This window comes from Zea mays, chromosome 6, assembly GCF_902167145.1.
Source record: "Zea mays cultivar B73 chromosome 6, Zm-B73-REFERENCE-NAM-5.0, whole genome shotgun sequence".
In the NCBI taxonomy this organism is placed as follows: domain Eukaryota; kingdom Viridiplantae; phylum Streptophyta; class Magnoliopsida; order Poales; family Poaceae; genus Zea; species Zea mays.
The window spans coordinates 37,665,079-37,672,998 of NC_050101.1; positions in this window are offsets into that span (position 1 = coordinate 37,665,079).

Sequence of the window (7,920 nt, forward strand, 5' to 3'; positions counted from 1 at the left end):
CAAATTTAGGTTTCAAACCAAATCTTCAACTTATTATTTCATTTTTTATTGGTATTATTTTTACTATTATTTAATGCACAACTAAACTCCAACATGATGCAATGACTTAGTTTAGTTGTCTTAATCGTTTGTTTTATCCTATGTGATTATTACCACGTGATAATGAGTATGAGGCAAAACATTGGATGAGATATATTCTCTTATTTTCATCTACAACTAGGTATTACAAATCCTACCCCCCTTATAAAGAATCTCGTCCTCGAGATTAGGAAGGACTAGGAAAGAGGTGGGTAAAATCTACTCGCAGTTCTTCTTCTCTTTCCCAAGTAGCTTCATCCTCACCATGGTGACTCCATTGCACTTTGCACATTTTGATCATTTTACTCCTCGTGACACAAGTCAGAGTACCAAGAATCTTGATAGGATACTCCGTATAAGTCAGATCATCTTGAACACTAAGATCTTCCATAGGTAGCTGGTCCTCGGGTACCCTGAGGCACTTCTTTAGTTGAGACACATGGAACACATCATGTACATCCGCAAGATGATCGGGTAGTTCCAGTTGGTAGGCCACTTCTCCCACTCGCTTTAGGATCAAGAAGGGTCCAATAAAGCGAGGGGACAACTTCCCTTTAACTTCAAATCTTCACATACCCCGGATTGGTGACACCTTCAGATACACGTGATCACCCTCCATAAACTCTAGCAGTATTCTCCGAGTATCTCAATAAGTTTCTGTCTTGACTGTGCAGTTCTCAAGTTCTCCCTTATCAATCGAACTTGTTCTTCTGCCTCTTGTATAATTTCTGCCCAAAGAACTGCCTTTCTCCAGTTTGATCCCAATACAGTGGAGTCCTGCATTTTCTACCATATAGAGCCTCAAACGGGGACATCTTCAAACTGGCCTAGTAGCTATTGTTGTAAGAGAACTCCGCATATGGTAAGCTCTTATCCCAGATGCCACCATGTTTAAGAGCACAAGCTCTTAACATATCCTCCAGTACTTGGTTGGTCCTCTCGGTCTGCCCATCAGTTTGAGGATGGCAGGCCGAACTAAATTTCAACTGTGTGTCCCAACATGTGCAACTTCTGCCAAAACCGCGAAGTAAACTATGACCCTCGGTCTGACACGATCTTCTTAGGCACTCCATGTAGACTAACTATTCGAGCCATATACAACTCTGCTAGTTGGTTCCCATGTAATTAGTCTTCAAAGGTATGAAGTGAGCCACTTTTGTCAGTCTGTCCACAATCACCCAAATGGAGTCGTACCTTGCAGGTGTGCGTGGTAGTCCAACAATGAAGTCCATGCCAATTTCTTCTCATTTCCACTCAGGTATTTTCAGTGGGTGAAGCAATCCAGCAGGTCTTTGATGCTCGACTTTTACCCTCTGGCAAACATCACATTCCGCCACATGTGCAGTAACATCCCTTTTTAGTCCATACCACCAATACTTCTGCTTCAAATCCTGGTACATCTTGGTACTACCCGGATGGATGGAATAAGCTGAATCATGTGCCACCTTCAATATGGTTTCACGAATACTGTTGATCTCAGGAACACAAATCCAATTCTTGAACCATATCGTGCCCTGCTCATCTTCCGTGAAGTTTGGGCCTCTACCTTCAGTTATCAGATCTTTGATCTCCTGAATTTTTGCATCACCGATCTGACCTTTGCGTATTTCCTGCTCCAAGGTAGGTTCCACTTCTATGGTAATTCCTTCAGTATGAGCAACTATCCCCAGATTGAGCCTCTCAAAATCTTCTACTAACTCTTCGGGTAACTGGGTAACAATAGCTGCATGGACATGCTCCTTCCGACTCAAGGCATTCGCAACCAGATTCGCCTTTCCCGGATGATAGTGAATTTCCATGTCATATTCCTTGATGAGCTCCAACCAACGACGTTGCCTAAGGTTGAGATCCTTTTGAGTGAAGATGTATTTTAAGCTCTTGTGATTAGTGTAGACTTGGCACTTGGTCCCCATAATATAGTGTCTCCAAATCTTGAGAGCATGCAAAACGGCTGCCAGTTCTAAGTCATGAGTGGGATAATTCAACTCATGTTTCCGCAACTGGCGAGACGCGTAGGCGATGACGTGCCCTTCTTGCATAAGCACACATCCCAAGCCCTAGCGACTTGCATCAAAATATATATCAAAATTCTTCTGTAGATCTGGCATAACCAACACTGGAGAAGCCATCAATTTAAACCTCAATTGATTGAAACTCTCTTGGCATTCCTAGGTCCATTTAAACTCCTTGCCCTTCTCTAACAGTGAGTTCATAGGTTTAACAATCTTGGAGAACCCTTCAATGAATCGCCGGTAATAACCCGCGAGTCCCAGAAAACTTCGGACCTCTGTAACCGAACTTGGTATCTTCCAACCAACTATCGATGTTACTTTAGTCGGATCTACATAAATTCCTCCTTTGGAGATGATATGCCTGAGGAAATGTACCTCATCAAGCCAGAACTCACACTTGGTAAATTTGGCATAGAGCTGATTATCCCATAACTTCTGTAGCACCATCCGAGATGTTCCTCATGATCATTATCATTCTTGGAATAAATAAGAATGTCATCGATGAATACCACAATGTATCTATCGAGATACTCCATGAACACCTTATTAATCAAATTCATAAAATAGGTTGGTGCATTGGTTAAGCCAAACGACATGACTGTGCATTCATATAGACCATATCGGGTAGAAAAGGTCGTCTTGGGAATATCAGATGGCCTAATCTTCATTTGGTGGTAGTCCGACCTGAGGTCAATCTTAGAGAACACCCTAGCACCTCTCATCTGATCAAACAAGTCATCAATACGAGGTAACGGGTACTTGTTCTTAATGGTGACATCATTAAGTGATCTATAGTCCACGGACTCCACACACATCCGTTGCGAACCATCCTTCTTCTGTACAAACAGTACCGATGCTCCCCAAGGTGAGGAACTCGGACGAATGTACCATGCTTTTTGTAACTCCGTTAATTGTTTCTTAAGTTCTTTTAACTCTTCCACTGACATCCTATATGGCGTTTTTAAATTGGAGCGGTTCCGGGTAAGAGGTCAATGACAAATTCAACTTCCCTATCTGGTGGCATTCTGGGTAGCTCTGTAGGAAAGACGTCTAGAAAGTCTCTAACAACATGGATGTTCCTACCCACAAATTTTCCATCTACTACAAATATGGCAGGTCTGGTAGAGGCGGTTATAGTAATATCAACTTCGGATCTTTCCCCTTTCGAACTGGTGAGTTCTACGGTTCCCTTAGCACAGTGTATAACTGCCTTTGCCTTCCTTAATCAGGACATCCCGAGTATTAGATCTATACTGCTTTCTTCTAATACTATGGATGTAGACCAGAATTCCCTTCCCATGATTGTCACTGTTAATCTTTGTGTCATATAGTTTGCTTCAACATGCCCTTTAGGTGTAATCACTACCATTGGTGTTTTCATATTTTGAAGTGGTAATTCATTGGTGGTGGTAAATCGAGCAGAATTAAACAAATGCGTAGCTCTAGAATCAAATAATAATGCTGCTGGAATTGCATTAATGTAAAACATACCGATAGTGATGTCTGCACCGTAAGCAGTGGCCTTAGCACTGACTTGATTAACCCTGGCAATGCTAAATCCCTTGCCAGGAGTTTGTTGCTTGTTCTGAGCTGGTGCACTAGAATTCCCCGCCGGACAAGCATTTGCATAGTGCCCAACCTGACTGCGCTTGAAGCACGTAGGGCCTGCCTTCTGTCTTGTAGGCCTCGTCGGGGTGCCAGTGGGGGTAGCCTGACGAGTGTGGGGTGTCTGTGGAGTCCCCTGTCGAGCGTACTGAGCTGGACGTGGTCCTCCTCCAGGACGAGCTAGTGTACCCTAGGGCAGAACGTAGCGAGGGTGAAGACTGCTGCTACCCTGCTCCTGGGTAATGGCCTTTCTCTTCATGTCTCCCAGTTGAACATGCTTGTGTTCAATAGCTAGAGCTTTATCAAGAAGCCTCTGAAATGATGGGAAGGTATGAGCAACCAATGCATACTGTAGTGGCCCATTGAGTCCTTATGTGAAGTGCTCTTGCTTTCTCTCATCATCAGCCACCTCATCTGGAGCATATCTTGATAGCTGAATGAATTTGTCATAGTACTCGCTGACATACATGTTGCTTTGCTTCAATGACAGGAATTCCTTCTTTTTAATCTTCATTAGTCCAAAAGGAATGTGGTAGTTTCTAAACTGTGTGGTGAATTCCGCCCAAGTAATAGTGTCAGCAGTGTCATGGGCAGGAACATAAGAATCCCACCAATCAGCAGCAGGACCAGTTAGACGACCAGAAGCATACAGAACCTTCTCTCGGTCAGAGCATTGGGCAATGTTTAGCATCTTCTCCACTGAATTCAACCAGTCATCGTCGTGCAGAGGATCTGGAGAATTGGCGAAGGTAGGCAGCTTGTGGCTCATAAATTCTCGGTGCTTGTCCCGGGGTGGAAGCGGTGGTGGCGGTAGTGGCAATGGGGCTTGCCGCTGTCGCCCCATCCTCTCCTGACGCATCTTGTTGGTCACTTGTTCTCAAATATTATAAATGAAGAACAAGTCGATACAATTGTTAATGGTTAAAACCTTCGTCCTTCGAAGCATTATTTCCTTTCGGATATAATGATCTTCAGACAAAGGTCATGAAGGACATACCTTCATCATTTCAATACATAAACAAGAAAGTAAAGGAATAAAAGTAGAATATATATATATCAATGATCTATTCCTATTCATATTAATCATTCAATGAACACAAAGGAATAATATACATATTACAATAGTACCTTCAGCTTGCCAGAAGGTGAAGATGCGAGAATAATATGAGTGATTACAATCCAGCATGAACAGTACGGGGGTACTGTTCATCGATTTATAGGCATGGGGTGCAGCCCGGGTAAAATTACATCCATGCCCTCGAATATTTATTTATACATAACTAAGACAAATAAGGTCTGACTAGTTCTTTTTCCTTCTTTGCTTGGTTTGAGCCGAAGCTACTGAGCTTCGACATTCTGGGTTGTCGTCTTTCCGTAGAGTCTCATCTTGAGGAGTTGAACCGAGGCTGAAGGTAGCTTCAATGAGCATTTACATTGTTTTGCCGAAGGTTTTTTTCCTTGAGGACCTTCGGTGGAGAAGAAGACCCCCTACAGTAGCCCCTTCGTGGTGCTAGATCGTTTTTCCATGATGAGCTCGATTAAAAAAGAACACGAAGGCTTCAGAATACCGGAGGTCTGAAAAACACCTTTCCTGAGCTTGTTGTCGAAAAATGATTAAAATATTCCGAGCGTCGGATGGTCCACCGCTCAGCTGATGGGTCCACCATTCAACTGGTGTAGACGGTGTGGCGGCTCGCCTTCTTCCCCTATAGCACTATATAAACAGATGGGTTGGTGAGGAGTTACCACAATATTCATTGCCATTGCACTGTTGTGCTGTTAAAATTTTTAACCAAAGCCGAAGCTCTTCCGGATTGTTCTTTGCGAACACACGCTTCGTCATTCGAAGCCAGCTTCGTCTTAAGGAACGACAGTACTTGAAATGGCTCGAGTAAGGTCCACTGCCAGGGTGTCGCGTGAGGGAGATGACACTGAGGTGACAGAAACAGCGCTGATATCAGAAATGATGAGGCGATCAGGTCTAGTTACATCGGAAAAAGTTATTCCCGAAGGTGAAGCTACCGAAGCTGAGCAGATTGCAGCTGAGGACGGAAGTGATGACGAGGCTGAGGAAGACTACAACATTTTGGGCCCGTCGAAGCCAAGCCACATAGAGTTTGGAAAATCTACTATGACAGCAGGAGACATGGTGATAATGAAAAAGCTGGGTTATTTTGGGGAAGCCGTGAGCAACTTGTCCGTTTTGCTGGGGAGGAGGTGGTTCTGGAGCCAAAAGAGGACGAAGTTGTTGTTTTCAAGAGCTTCTTTAGGGTAGGGCTTCGGTTCCCTTTATATGACATGATAGGAGAAGTTTTAAAGAATTATGAGATATATCTTCATCAGCTAACACCAAATGCCATCGTTAGACTCAGTGTTTACATATGGGCTCTCCGAAGCCAAGGCATGAGCGCCAACGCCGAAGGTTTCTGCCGAGTGCATGAATTGCACTACCAGACGAAGGCTAGAGCGGATGGCCTTCACAAAAATTTTGGTTGCTATAATTTTTCGTATCAGAATGATACCAAGGCCTCGGTAACGGCTACCGTACCAAGTGGCTGACCGGGTGGACAAGCGAGTGGTTCTATATAAAAGCTGATGAAAAAAAAGAGAGAAAAATTGATGATAATGGTAATGAGTTCGACGAGATTAAGCTTCGGAATGACAAGGCCCTTGTGTCACATGCAACTTGGCTCCCCGTGTTAGTTGGCCGAAATTGAATTTAGAGTGGTAGCTGCCGAGATTAGCACTAGAGACTTGGTGCAAGAATATTTGGCAAATAGAACATTTCCAACTTCTAGTGGCTGGGGGATGCCGAAGAAAAAGGAAGGGGAAAAAAGTATGAGCTTGTTCGGCTCCCCTATTGCTTCAAATTTGAGAGACAGTTCAAGAAACCATGCAATGAATGGCTAGAAATGATTGAAACCATGTGCAATGAAATTCTTGGCAATTATACGAAGGAGGACCAGCTAATGACTGCTGTCTTTGGTAGTCGGCCGAAACGAAAGTTGAACCGGGTAATGGATGCAATGAACTTTGAATATCCAGATTATGAGCGGTTTGACAAAGGGGCCGAGGGTGTGAAAAGAAAAAGGGTTGTTAGCATCCTAAGCAGGCAAGATGCCCAGTCAATAAAAGAAGATGAAAAAACTTTGAAGAAAACAAAAACAATGCTAGAGCCAAAGGCAACAATTTCTTAGAAGCAAAAGCTTGACCAAGCACCTTCTACTGAACCGAAGGTCGATAAAGCAGTAGAGAAAACCCCTCCGTCGCCAATTGCTGCCGAAGTGATTGAAATTTCGAAGGTAATGACCGATTCTCCGCCCTTCAAGCTGCTAAGTCCTCTGGGATTGGAACTGACAAAACTTTTACAGAGGAACGAAACGCCCTCGGCTACAGAAGAGAAGACTGAAGGGCAGAAGAAACGATGAATTGTGAACATACTGCAAGCCATTGAACGAACACCGCCTTCGGCTTCAGCGACAAAAGTAGCAATTCCTGCGGTTGCCGAAGATACCCGCGAAGCCGAAGCTGAAGAGCTAGTGGTTACAATGTCAGAAATTGACAAGCTTGTATTAAAAGTAGCTGCAGATGTGGTTGCAGAGGAGACAAGTGTAGCTGCAGAGGAAAAGATGGCCGCAATGCCGAATAAAGGAAAGGAAATTGATAATAATCCCTCGGACAAGAAAGATTTTGATCTTCGTCACCTGGGTGGCCAAGAGCTTTCTGAGGAGGACAAGTTAGAACTGAGAGAATTTTCCATATCTTGCGAATACCAACCGGGGTCCTTGCTCTTCGGTGGGGTCGATGAGTAAATCTTAGGATGTATTCACGACCGCGTCGGGGCCAAGATAATCGACACTCTATCTAAGAGTGTCGGATTCCCGAAGCTAGAGACCGACATTAGCTGTTACCGAAGACAACACATTGTCGGTAGTCTATTTTATCCCAAGTTCAAGGTGAGACCTTTGTCTTGATTTTTATTACCTTCATGGTGGATTGAGTGTTCTAACTTTAACTTGTTTTGTAGAGCATGTTGCTAAGCAAGGCGCTGAAAATGCAGCAGGATACTGAGAATAGGAAAAACAAAGTCATCATTAAAGGATTAGAGGATAAAATAAAGGAACTTGAAGCTTCTATCAAGGAAAAGGATATCCTGCTGCAGACAACCAAAGGTTCCCTCGTAGAAGCACAATCTCAAAACACTATGTTGAGTGGGGAATTGGAT